The 13,730-nt window shown below is 34.6% G+C and overlaps 1 pseudogene; it reads left to right on the top strand.

Moving 5' to 3' along the window:
• Positions 1-486: 486 nt before the first annotated feature.
• On the top strand, positions 487-12,285 carry LOC109006169 (annotated as a pseudogene).
• The last annotated feature ends 1,445 nt before the right edge of the window (positions 12,286-13,730 follow it).

Genomic DNA, 13,730 nt, shown 5'->3' with positions numbered 1-13,730 from the left:
ATCTTATATTAGAAGTGTGGACCAAGTGGGAGAATGTTGATCGTTTCTCACGGAAGCCATTCGTGAGAACGAGTCTCTCGCTTAGGAGTCCTTGAAGTGGTTCACCACTTTGACTTATTCATCACGTTCATAACTTATCCCATGAAAATCTGAGCACGTGAGACACGTAACACCGAAACTTGATGGAGGTTTCAACTATAAATATTGTGTTTGGTTTCCAAACTCACTCACTCACTCAATTCCCTTCAGTCTTATACAATCTAAATAGAGTGTAGTAGAGTTTGGAAATGCCAAACACCAGTGAGAAACGCAGCAAACCAGTGAAGAGCATCAATGGCTGGAGGTATTATTCTTGGCATTAATAATTGAAGATTATTGTTTCTAAAGTGTTATTCCGCATTATAGAATCGTATTTAGTCTAACACAAATTACACTTGCTAGCCTGCTGATCATCAGCCGTCGTTTGCACTCCAATGTCTCAATGCCATGCTGGAGTCCGGTTCCGACCAGAAGTTCACGTTGCTCCACGGCGACCTCGACCTTAAAATTGTCGAGGCCGAAAACTTGCCCAACAGAGACATCATGACGTAGCATCTTCGTCGCTGCCTTATCCTCTGTGACATTATCAAGTCTCTCACAGCACCGCCGATGAATCTAACGGTAGCGGTGGTGACCGCAAGATCCACCACTGCCGGAAGATCATCTCTAGTGACCCTTACGTCAAGGTCTTGGTTCGCATGCCACCTTGGCCCACACTCGCGTCCTTAATAACTCTAAGAACCCTGTGTGGAACGAGTGCTTCTACATCCCACTGGCACACCCGATCGTCCACCTCGAGTTCTAGGTCAAGGACGACGACATAATCGGCGCCGAACTCATTGGCACCGTCCAAATCCCAGCTCTGATGATCGCTTCCAGCCAACTCATCGCCGAATGGTTCCCAATAATCAACCCTTCCTCCGGAAAGCCACCGAAGCCAGACACTCTTCTCCTCCTCGAAATGAAGTTCACACCGTTCAAGAAAAACCTATTGTACTGGCATGGCATCGTTGGCGATCCCAAACACAAGGGCGTTCGGCACACTTACTTCCCGCTGAGGAAAGGATGCTTGACAACGCTGTACCAAGACGCACACGTACTGGAGGGGTTGTTGCCGGAGATAGAGTTGGAGGAGGGCAGGGTTTTCAAGTAGGAGAAGTGCTGGGAGGACCTTTGCCATGCGATTGCAGAGGCACGCCATTTGATATACATAATGGGATGGTCGGTTTTCCACAAGGTGAAGCTGATACGGGAGCCGAGCAGGGCATTGCCACACGGGGGGGATTTGACGCTGGGTGAGTTGCTTAAGTACAAGTCTGAAGAGGGCGTGCGGGTTTTGTTGTTGATTTGGGACGATAAGACCTCCCACGGCAATCGTTGCATCCGAACGGTGCCTCATTATCTATTTAATTATATAAAAGCTAAGTTTTAATAGCTTACTTGGCATTCAGTCAATATTCGGTTTATTTGCAAAGCCGAGTTCTATTTGTGCAGGAATTTTTTTTTTTTTTTAGGACTTCCTTCCAACTTATCTTTAAAAACTAAAAAGTGTCATGAAATTGGCAAGATGAAGCATATGTTTTCTCTATATCATACTAATATAATCTATTTTACATTGTTTTAAATTGAACAATCATATATATATATATATATATATATTATATTTTTAATATTATAAATTGATTATGAAATATTTATTGGTAAAGTGAACTCCTTTATATATTCATGTTCTATTTTATATATATTTAATATACATTTTTTTAATAGTTGTGAAAGTGATTATATATAATAAACTATTTGGAGTTATAAAATTCAACATAAATAACGATCCGTTCATTGCGCGGGTTATAGGCTCATATTATATAATTAACCTGCATTGCTTAATTTCGCTCTGATATATAGCATTCTTTGATCGTTTTTAGATAGTTTTAAGGTAGATTGTTTATAACATTAAAGGTTACTCTTAGCCTCGTTTAGATAATGAGATGAGATAATTTTAAATGAAAGTTGAATAAAATATTGTTAGAATATTATTTTTTAATATTATTATTAATTTGAAATTTGAAAAAGTTATATTGTTTATTATATTTATGTGAGAATTTGAGAAAATTATAATGATAAGATGAGATGATATCACTACAAGAGATCGGACATTTTCCAGTGATTTTTAACTAGCCGCAAAAAAAATTGCCGCAAATAGTCATTATTTGTAGCGATTTTTAATTTGCCGCTGAATTCGAACGCAATTCATAAGACATTATGATGCTGAATTCACTGTTTATTTATTTGCGTCGATTTTTTACCTATTGTGGCGACTTTTTCCGTCGCAAAAGCTATTTTTTTTTTTTACTGTAGCGGCAATTTTACCTCCATTGAAATTTAAAATCGCTATAATAGCCCTTTTTTGCGGCGAAAATAGTCGCCGTAAAGTTTATTACCAAATTTATTGGACTATTTCTAGCGAAGTTTAGTCGCCGGAAATGAGATTTTGCAACATTTTTTTAATCGTCGAATGGGCTTTGCATATTTTTAGAGAAAGTTTGAGTTTTTATGGCGATAATAATGCGCCGCAAAAAAATGCCAAAATTTAATTCGCCCACGTCTCGCCCTTTTTCATTTTCCTCCAGCCACTCCCTCTTCTCTCCCCAATCCATCTTTGTTTCTCGTATGGTTCACAAAAACCTACAGGTATCTCTCTCTCTCTCTCTCTCTCTCCACTGCAGATTTCTTGTGGGTTTGCTGCTGCTCGTTTGTGTTCGTTGTTGGAGTTCTGAGTTGCCATTCAGTGGTAAGGCCCTTCTCCTTCTCTGCTTCCCACAAACACACCCACATTCACTTCAAGTTAATTTCCACTCCCATGAAATTTCTGTGAAATGAATTTTATTTGTGCAGTCTATGGATTTTGGGGATTTTTCCTATGTTTTGTGCGGTAAGCTCCCTCCCATTTCTCCTCTGCTCATGCAACACTCCTTTAACTTGATCTTCTGTTTATCCTTTATCTTAATATTTTCCATGTTAAATGGATAGGTACATAGGGAGCGGAAAACCAGAATTTGGTTTTCCTCTATTTAAGTTCGAGTCTCTGAAATGGCCCAGGTTTGTACATACAGAGGGGAAAACCATAAATCATGCTTATTTCCAATTTTTAGTTTGAAATGCCTGCACACTACTTAGGTATGTTGAGTTATATATTGTGATTTTCATAAATAACCATATTTTCTTCACATGGGTGTCATCGATCTTGCACATGAATGATTGAGAACTCAGCAATTAGTGTGTAAACAAAAAGAGAAATATGGATAATTGTAGCATATTATAGTAATAAGATTTTATGCAAATATTGATAAAGCTGTTGATGCATATGTAGATTGTGGCAGCTATTGGAGTTGCACTCTAGGCTTTGTACCAATTATTATTCTTGAACGTTGATTTTGTGCAGGTGAACCATTAATCTTTCTCCTCTTGTTTTTTTCCTTCTAGTTTCATAACATAGGTATGTGGTTTAAGAGATAGAGTTTCTGGTACCCAGTTATATTCAAAACATAATATAAATAAAACTAACTAGCTACTATTGCATTTCTTTGTGCCATCTTAATTGGGTTAGCTTTGAAGGTTTTTAAACTTTTTGTTTTTAAGTTTTGACTGATGTGGTTTTATTTTGGTACCTTCTTATTTAGTTGCAGGAAAGAGTAGTAAAAGCAATGGACATGTATCTTCTACATGCACTTCTGTCTATTTATAGCTTGACTAGGTTTTGGTTCATAATGTGTAGACTATCTACATGTTGTAAAAATGCTCTCTGGTTTTTTGCTATGTGTGATGATTCAACTGGAGTCTCTAATATAAATATATGATAGGGTATGGTTTATAGATAGCATAGATTCCAGCTAGAGTTTGTCTACTACATACTCATTTTTCTTGATTTTGCTAACTACACATACATTTATTTTCAAATGAATGATTTTTTTTAATCCTGTCTGGTTGGATTGAATGATTTTAACCCATAACCACCAGCTCTCCCTCCCTCCCCAGCCACCACTCCATACCAAGTTCTGTTCTCACAATCTTATAATGAAATTTCTCCTTTATTTGGATTGAATGAATATATTTAATTGTATTTGGCTTGTTTTGTTATATGTTTCTTATCAAACTTTTTAAATCTCAGGTGAAAATGCTTTTTTATGGTGAAACATTGTTCCTGAATGAGTATCATAAAAGAAAGTTGCAGGATGAATTTGGTAAGGACAAGTAGCAATTGATTTTTTTCTCTTCCTCTATTCAGCTCAAATATACTTAAGCATATGAACTATATGTTTGTTGTTTTAGATTCTATGATCCCATTGTGTGTTTCTTGTAGAACTTTTTGTTTACTTTTTTAAGTAAGAAGATTTTATTAATAAGTGCAATGGCCCCCCACACACAAGTTGAGTTTGGTGTGGTAGAGTTTGATGTGCCAACCTATTTGCTTATGCATAATGTGGTACTGTACTAGTCATATTGCCAGAAAATGTTATGAAGAGAAAAATATGTGGAGCATTAAAAAAAAGGTGTTGCAACTGGAAGGCTAGAGTGGATCCCATCAAACAAATAACCAAGAGATGCATCCGAATTGTCAAAAACATAGAAGCTAACCTTAGTGGATGTGTGTTATGCAGGTAAATGATTACTCTCTATCTTGTTCAGAAATCAATTAGAGCTAATGGTTCGTGTCATTCTCTTCATTGTGCTATTTGTGTGTGTGTGTGTGTGTGTGTGTGTGTGTGTGTGTGTGTGTGTGTATAGCTTGTAAATCAAAGGGTTAAAACCTTAAGTAAGGCATGTAAGCTTGTTGGGTTTTTGTGCTCCCTTCAGACAAGCATATAGTCCACTATAACCAGTTCTTAGAGAGATTCAGATTGAGGAACAACTCAAATAACCCTAGTACAGAAGTAAATAAAATCAGAAGTTAAATACTAAGTAACCATGCCAAAAAGTTTAATATATAAACTGGACTTATAGCTTTGTAATGTCATATTGTACATGACATTACCATTTACTTGTAAACTTGTTGCAAGCTAAATTTGAAACTTCATTTGTCAATGTATATGTGATAGTTGATGTTATTCAATGCATAAAGTCATATATGCAGTATATTCGTAAGTGATAATTGAACATCACTTATTAAATTCCAATGTTATTCACATTTTCACCCTCACTACCTCCACTCCTTTATGGTTTCTTTCCATATAATTTTTTTTATGTTACTGTCTTGTGTAAATGTTCTTATTTTCTTTTCATGCCTGAATGTTTAACTTATATCTTTATTTGAGTATTTATTTTCGTTGATAATCCAAATTAGTTCTCTTCATCTTGATGGCACCCTCTATTGAGAGATATTTGTGTGGTAAAAGTATCATTTCTCCCCTCTCTTTGAAGAGAGTTTATGACTTGCATGTCCGTAAGTATTCTGCATTCTCTCTCTTTGTTTTCTCATCTCTTAAGATGATTGATTTGTGCTTTAGATGAACCGTCTTAAGATGGTTTGTTCAAGTGAAATTAAAATTTATAAATGCATCTATGAGAAAGAGTGATGTAATTTCAAGTTGACATGAGAGGTAGAGAGAAGCCTAAAGGGTGGGTAGAAGTTCTGTAGTGCTCAATTCCCATAGGGTTAGGAATGCTACATTATATCATTACATATTATTGGGTAATAAGAAATCCATAAACATCAATTCCCCATAAACCATAACTTAGTTATTACTAAATCATAATGTAGAATGTAACAAGGTTCAATCGTTAGAAATGCACTATTTAGGTGAACTGTATCCAAGCTTGGGTATAGCTTGCATACCCAAGCTTGGGTATAGTTCATTTTTGTTATTTTGTATTTTTTTTTCTTTTTTGAAAAACCATTTCCGACGAATAAATATCGCTGAAAATACTTTTTTCGTTGATTTAACTTTTTCCTGATGAATTTTAATCGCCAGAAATAATCTATTTTGGCGATAGTAACCGCTGGGACTACATAATAGCAACGATAATTTTTAATGGCTGGGAAAAATAATGAGTATTTTGCAGCGATTTTATCACCTTTTGCGACGATATATATTGCCGCAATTGCTTTTTCTCAATGATTTAATAAGTGAATGGAATGGCTATTTTCATTGATTTTTTGGACAATTGCGATGCAAAAAATCGCTGAAAATAGTAGTTTTGTGATGATTTTTTCCTATTGCTGAAATTGATAAAAAAAAAATGCACTTTAATTTCGTCGAAGATGCAACGAATTAAAAATCGCCTAAAATGTTCAAATGCAGCGATTAATAGGGGCATTTGCGATGATTTTGAGCAATGGAAAAAACCTGATTTCTTGTAGTGTATTCGACTGTTTCTGTATCCAAACGGGACCTAAAGGTTAAAATCTATAATGAAAAATAATATTTTGGATAAATATATTGTCACCTAGCTATAGAGATGTGCAAATAAGTGGCGCATGAATTGCCCAATTCATGGTGATGGGGATTTTGTAGTAGCTGATATTATTGAAACTTATATTTATATGTATATATATTACCATTAAAATGAGTAATGCTATACACCACACTGATCATATTTTGATCATATTAAGTGGTATGTAGCACATTCATCACCATTAGATGATAAAAAAGCATGCAATAAATGATCATTTAATGGTAATAAATGTGTCACATTATACTTAGTGGGATGAAAGTGAGATGGTAATATCGTGTATAAAATTTTCCTATATGTATATGAGGCTGCATGGGAGGCGTGCATTTGAATTCCACATAACAACATTACTGATACTAGCTGTTAAAGATTGTACGTGCTTTTAAGTCTTGAGAAGATAATGCGAGCCAATATTGATGTTTTTTATTTGCATGTAGCTATTTAGGTGATTCTGATCAGAGTTATAATGTGAGAGATGGCATTGGTTGCAAGAGGGAATGATGGGGACACATGATGAGGAGACCAAGAAGTTTTTCAAGCGTTCATCTGTCATTTGTGTTCTGTCACCTCGCAACGCTAGCACTAAGATGGGAATTATCAAGTAACAGGCAAGCTCTATCTCATTATCTAGTCAAAATTTGCCCGTTTCACATGCCTAATATTTTTTTTTCATTTAATTGATGTTTGTAATACCATTATCCTTCTTTTAATACGTGCAACTTGCTGAAACTGCTTATCCAATGCTTTTATACAAGTCATTGGAATGCTTTTTACACACCATGAAAAATGTGTCATTGTTGATGACACATAAGCACATGGTAATCATCGTAAGATAAGTGCAGTTTTAGGAGGGCTTGATCTTTGTGATGGTCGCTATGATACACCTGAGCATAGACTATTTCGTGATCTCAACAATGCTTTTCGTTATGACTTTCACAATCCTACATTCCCTATAAGTTGCTAGCCAAATCATGATCTGTTATTAGTGTACACATTGTGCCATTTCATTTTTCCATCTAGAAATTACTTGAATGTTTTCTGCAATAGTAAGCTATACACTTCCTTAGGTGTAAAATCAATTTTTCCCTTGATTCATGTGATTTCTTAGGCTGCATTATTGCTTGATTTCCTATTATGGATCTCTTGCTCAATTGGCACTAATGCTTTAGAAATTGTTTCTTTCTTATTGTCCTTCTATTCTCCCCCATGTTTTCTGTATAAATAGGCTGGAACTAAGGCTCCAAGGCAACCATGGCATGACTTGCACAGCAAAATTGACGGGCCTGCTGCATATGATGTTCTTATACACTTTGAGCAGCGTTGGAAGAAAGCAACAAAATGGAGAGAGTTTGGATTGTGTCTCAAAAGGGTATCCCATTGGCATGATGATGCCTTAATAAAAATCGAATGCATCTCTTGGATACTAAGTCCTCATGTATCTGTTTCTAAGAATGGCACCACATCCCTTCCAGAAGATGATCCCATGTTGTGGATTTCCAGTGAAGATGATCCTGAAAATTGACATGTTCAGGTTTGATTTACAAGTTTCAAGCTGAACAAAAAGTTCTTTACTTTTTTTCTTATTTGGGGTGTGGAGGGAAGGATGAAACATTCACTCTTTTTCAATTGTTTCATTCAATCATAGTGTGTTTCTTTTACCCTTGCTATGGATTCTTTGATCCATTGATTCAGGATCAGTGAAAGGATTTCCAAGAATTGTTGATGTTGCTGAGGCTCAGGTTTATATATATAGAAAACCCACTTTGCATTGACAAGATTTTCATTGCCTATTTGTCATGAGCAAGACTTAGATTTTCTAAGCATTAGATGCACACCATTTTCAATATCCCCTGATTTCAAGGTGACATTCATTTACTGCAGAACCTTATGTGTTTGAAAAAATTGGTTATAGATAGAAGCATTCAAACAGGATACATCCAGGCAATCAAATCCGCTCAACATTTCATATATATCGAAAATCAGTATTTTCTTAGATCATCATATGTGTAGCCATCATATAGAAATGCAGCTCAGAATTACAATCTTTTGCCACACCTCAATGTTTTAGTTAGTTGTCTATGCAATATTGTTTCCATTTCTTGGACCAATGTTTTTACTTTTTACAAAACATCCACATTGTGGAGTTTTTTTTAAAAGACATTATGGGTTATTCATTATAAATCATTGTTTTTGTGATCTTTGCATCCTAGCATTTTATATTTGAGAAAGTGATTCTATAATCCTGTATTGTTTATGGTCCAGATTACACATACAATTTATCTATATTAAATACTCCATATGCTACTTCGTCCACACAAAAATTGATGACTTATTATCCAGATCTGAAACTTATATAATAATTGCTACATTTTCAGGTCTCGTTTGGATTCAAAGAAGAGTTGAGATGGTTTTATATGAGTTGAATAAAATATTTTTATAATATTATTTTTAATATTATTATTTTGGAATTTGAAAAAGTTGAATTATTTATTGTATTTTGTGTGAAAATTTGAAAAATTTGTAATGATGAGATGAGATGAGCTGAGGTGAGTTTCGAATCCAAACGAGGCCTGATCGTTCTTTCTCTATTCTTCCTAAAGGTGGCAATTCATGTCATATCAGTTAAGTTCATGTTGGGCAATTGAGTCTAGATCATTGATGAGTCAACCCTAACCCAACCCGAATAACTGATGTGCCAACCAAGTTCAATTTACTGGATTTTGTGTCAAGTCAACATTATTTTTGTCATTTTTTTAGAACCATAGACATTTTTCAATTGATACACTTTAATTTCATTATTAGTATATGTTTTTTCACCAAACACTTCATTATTTACTTCGTCGCTCATATGTATGCACTAATGTATTAATAACATCCATAAGATTAAGAATTTAAATGTTTTGAAATTCAAACGTAGATTAAACATTTACAATAAGCCATATATATACTTTATAAATTTAAAAATATAAATTATTTACAAAACCTAAAAAAGAAAACACAAAACATAGCTCTTGAGGTCCTCATTGATGAAGGTGGCATGGATCAAAAGGGGATTTAATTATCCTCTTGCAACAATTGATGATAGAACGTTGGGATGAAGGTTCTATCTTGAGAGTTCCAATTTTGGTGGATTGTTAGTGTAAAACTTGTTGCAATACAAAGTTCAAACAATTATTAAATAAATAGATTTTTTCTTAAATATGAAGAGATTTTAACTTTTCAGCAATTGTAAATTCGTGGAACTCACTCCATTATCATAACAGATGAATGAGATATTTTTGTTATCTCATTAATATTTAGGAAAAATTAGTTATTAAACAGTTATTTATGGATCATTAACACTTGAGACAAGTCTATACCATGGGTATTGTGAAACTATACCTAACAAGATTGTGTATTATGTAAATGATGTATCAAATAAACAGGTTAGTCAGGTCAACCCACAACTTACACAGGTTGATCTATAAATGATCGACCCGATTAAAATAATCAGTTTATGTCAAATTGATTCAGGTCTAATAAAGCTCGACTCTACCCCTATTATTTCTTGTCGTGTTCATATCGAGTTCACAGGTTGTGTCAAATACTGACAATCCTAATTCACCCTTTGTGGCTTTACATTCTATGATTTGTATTTTCCATCTTTATAATTCCTGCACACCAAATATCTTCCTCATTTGCTGGATTGAAGATTTTCTAAAGTTTTTAACTTTCATGGTATGAGCAGGAGTTGATAATCTAATCCCAATGGAGTTGGCATTAAAGATTGCCAATAAAATTAGAGCTGGGGAGAGATTTGCAGTGTATATTGTCATGCCGATGTGGCCTAAGGGTGATCCAACTCCTGTAACTGTGCAAGAAATTCTCTTTTGGCAGGTAATATGGTTATCTATTTCTAACCTGTATATACTAGAGATATTGCAACTTGTTTGGGGCTATACAAGATAGCTACAGAGTCTCATACTTTTTGACAATAAAAATTGAGAGCCAATGAAGTGTTCCTTGATGAATACTCTCTATTACATTGCTACTGACCAATAACTGTATATTTGAAAATCATTGGTTTGGAAATTGATATGTTGATACCAATTCCAGAAGTTATTATATTTTCCTAGATAAGCTACATATTATTCATTATAGAGATAATAACAACATAAGCAACACATTTTTTACCTAGCTTTTATACATTTGTTCATTGTAGAGCCAAACAATGCAAATGATGTATGATATAATTGCAAGGGAACTAAAAGAAATGCAGCTTGTGGACTCGCATCTTCAAGGTTATCTTAATTTCTATTGCCTTGGTAAATGAAAAGATATTCTTGAGGAAATCTTGAGTGATAATGGCGATAAGGTAATATTATCTTATGCTATTCTAGATTATCATGATTATTGTAAATAGTTAGTCCCTAACTTCTATTGAGAAACTCATTCATTTTTTAATTTAACTTGAGATATTAGATTCACTTTATAGCTTATGGTAGTTTTGCATCTCTAGAATTCTATTCTTAGTTGGATGCTGCTAGCATAAAACTTCTCTTTGTTATCCATGGGGATGGTTAACAAAGAGCTTTCCTTATGTTGTTTTTTCTTTTACATGTATCAATTATGACATTCTCTTGTCTAAGAAGCACAGAAAGGAAATGGATGTTTTGGTTTTTCATTTTGGCCACGCTCAAGGCCCTACAAATTCTTGAGTCAATGTTTTTAACTTGTTGAAATAAAATTTCCTTACGTATTTTGCAAAAAATTATTTTGGGATTGACCATAATCAAAATGTCCTATCAGGTCTCGGATGCACTCAAGTTTAAGCAGTTTATGATTTATGTACATGGTAAGGGAATGATAGTAGATGACAAATATGTAATTGTGGAATCTACAAATATTAACCAAAGATCCATGGCTGGTTCAAAGGACACAGAATTGGCTATGGGTGCATACCAACCATATCACACTTGGGCTGGAAGGAAGAAGCATCCACAAGGTCAGGTTTGTACAATTTCTTACTTGAGACTTCTCATTTCTCCATAATTTTTCATTTTGGAGTTTAGAATGTTATTGAAAACAAGGTTGATAGTAAAATGATGTATTTCACATTAGATGTGTCTCGGCCAACTACTAGTTGGTTCAGCTAATGCTGCTGACAGTGAGGAAGAATGAAGATGGTGTTTGAGATTTTCAAAGATTAGACCCTTGTTGAGAATATGACCTCTTACTCTGTTTGTACTAGCCATTGTCTTTTACATTCAAAATCTAAAATGATAAAAATTGGAGTTGTTGTAGTGAGAATGACATTCAACAAGAACCAACTTCCTTGTGAAACACTAGAGAAAATTGTGAAATTTGGCACAGTGAATGAAAGTTAAACATAAGAATAATATTAGGTACATGTACCTAGTGTACAAGTTCTAGATGTGTAAGCCTTTTGAAAAAAAGTGAGACCCACCACGTTTTTTTTTTACTGAAAAGTGAATGTGGTTTAAGAGATATATCTGTATGCAAGTCTATGGATATAGAATGTCATTGTGGTCTGAGCATCTCGCAAGTGTTGATAGATGCTTCAAGGAGCCAAATCGTTTGAAATGTGTCAAGATAGTGAATGAGATTGCCGAAGATAATTGGCGGAGATATACTACTGCAGAATTCACACCATTGCAAGGCCACCTTCTCAAGTATCCTATGCAGGTAGATGCCAATGGAAATGTCGACCCACTACCTACACATGAGAATTTCCTGGATCTCGGTGGAAAGGTACTTGGATCTAGTTCCAATACCCTTCCTAATACTCTCACAACATAATCTCCTGTCATTGTTGCATTCATCCATGATTGATAAGGAATAATGGTTTGACATGTTACAAGGATGTTTAGGATGTTAAATTGACGAGATATGTTATAGACCACGCTTATATCTTATATCGATCTATCCTATTATGTCGATGTGACATTAAACATTAATCGATATTTTAATGTTATGAATAGTGTGACATCAGTCTAATGGGATAAAGTAAAAATGTGAGTCATGTATATAACTTCAAACGTCATGAGAAGTTTTGAAGTGTTGTGAATATTTTTTTCATGCACAAGTGCATGGTTAAATCTTGAGAATTATCGATGGGAAACAAAATATCCTCGATGGGGCAAACAATGCTACCTGTTTCCTTGTATGTCAAATATAAGATTTGCTAGCAAATTTGTAATATATCTTTTGTTTGCATGAAAACAAAGAGTTTTGAAACACGAAGTTCGGCTCCAAATTGGTTGAATCTTGGATGTTTGTTTTATTGGTGGAAGAAGGGTTAAAGTATGAAGGCACAAAAGAATTTTGTAGCACAATGTTGTTTTTCATCATATTGCAAAAGCCATTAATATTATTTTTAATGCTAAAAATAAATGAAACAAACTATTAGTAATAATGTTTTTAAAAAATAAAAATATGGTCGTTGCCACTTGTCCTTGCTTTTTTTTTTTTTTTGAGAAAATGATTGTCTTTATTAATTCTCTTTAGAGCAAAGAATGAATACTAGGAGGATAATCCTCTAGCTGAATACTCTCCTTAGGGAGTCCTAGAGCCCTCTTTGCTAACACGTGCAACATTATTGACAGTTCTAAGAACATGCCTTACAAACTAATGGTTCACCTTTTCTAGCAGTTTCTTGGCATTTCTTATAATCATCCCCATTGAATTCCATTTCTCTTCAAAACTATTAATGTCATTAACCATTGTCAGTGCATCACCTTCAAAAAGAACTTGCTACAAGCCATCTCAATATAGAAAATAGTGGCTTTAAGAACTGCAATGGCTTCACCCAAAAGAGCATTAGGATACATCTCACGAGTGGGTCTCAATGTTGTTATGACCCTTCAATCCCCATTTCCTTACTATAACCCTTATTCCCACTTTGCATTGAACGTTGTTAATAGCTACATCCCAATTTATTTTGTAGTAGTTTGAGGGAGGTGTTGTCCATTGGAGATTTGTCATAGACTCAGTGTTTTTCCTGCACTCTTAGGAATCTGATGAGAGTATCCTTTGTACACACCTATTGCTTGGATTGATTGGTTCACCAGTGTACAGGGAGGTGTAAGTTTTCCTAAAAGACCCAGGTATTTCTTCTTTTCCTTATCTATTGAGCTGTTACTGCTATCTCTCCAAGTTCCTCTTCATTCATGTATGAACAAAGATGAGCAAGAACTTCCCTGAAAGGTTTCTCCTCAATGATGCACTTCTATAATCTTTTAGAG

Source organism: Juglans regia, chromosome 8, assembly GCF_001411555.2.
Source record: "Juglans regia cultivar Chandler chromosome 8, Walnut 2.0, whole genome shotgun sequence".
NCBI lineage: Eukaryota > Viridiplantae > Streptophyta > Magnoliopsida > Fagales > Juglandaceae > Juglans > Juglans regia.
Note: the sequence above shows the minus strand (reverse complement) of the source record. Positions and strands in the feature narration are given on the sequence as shown.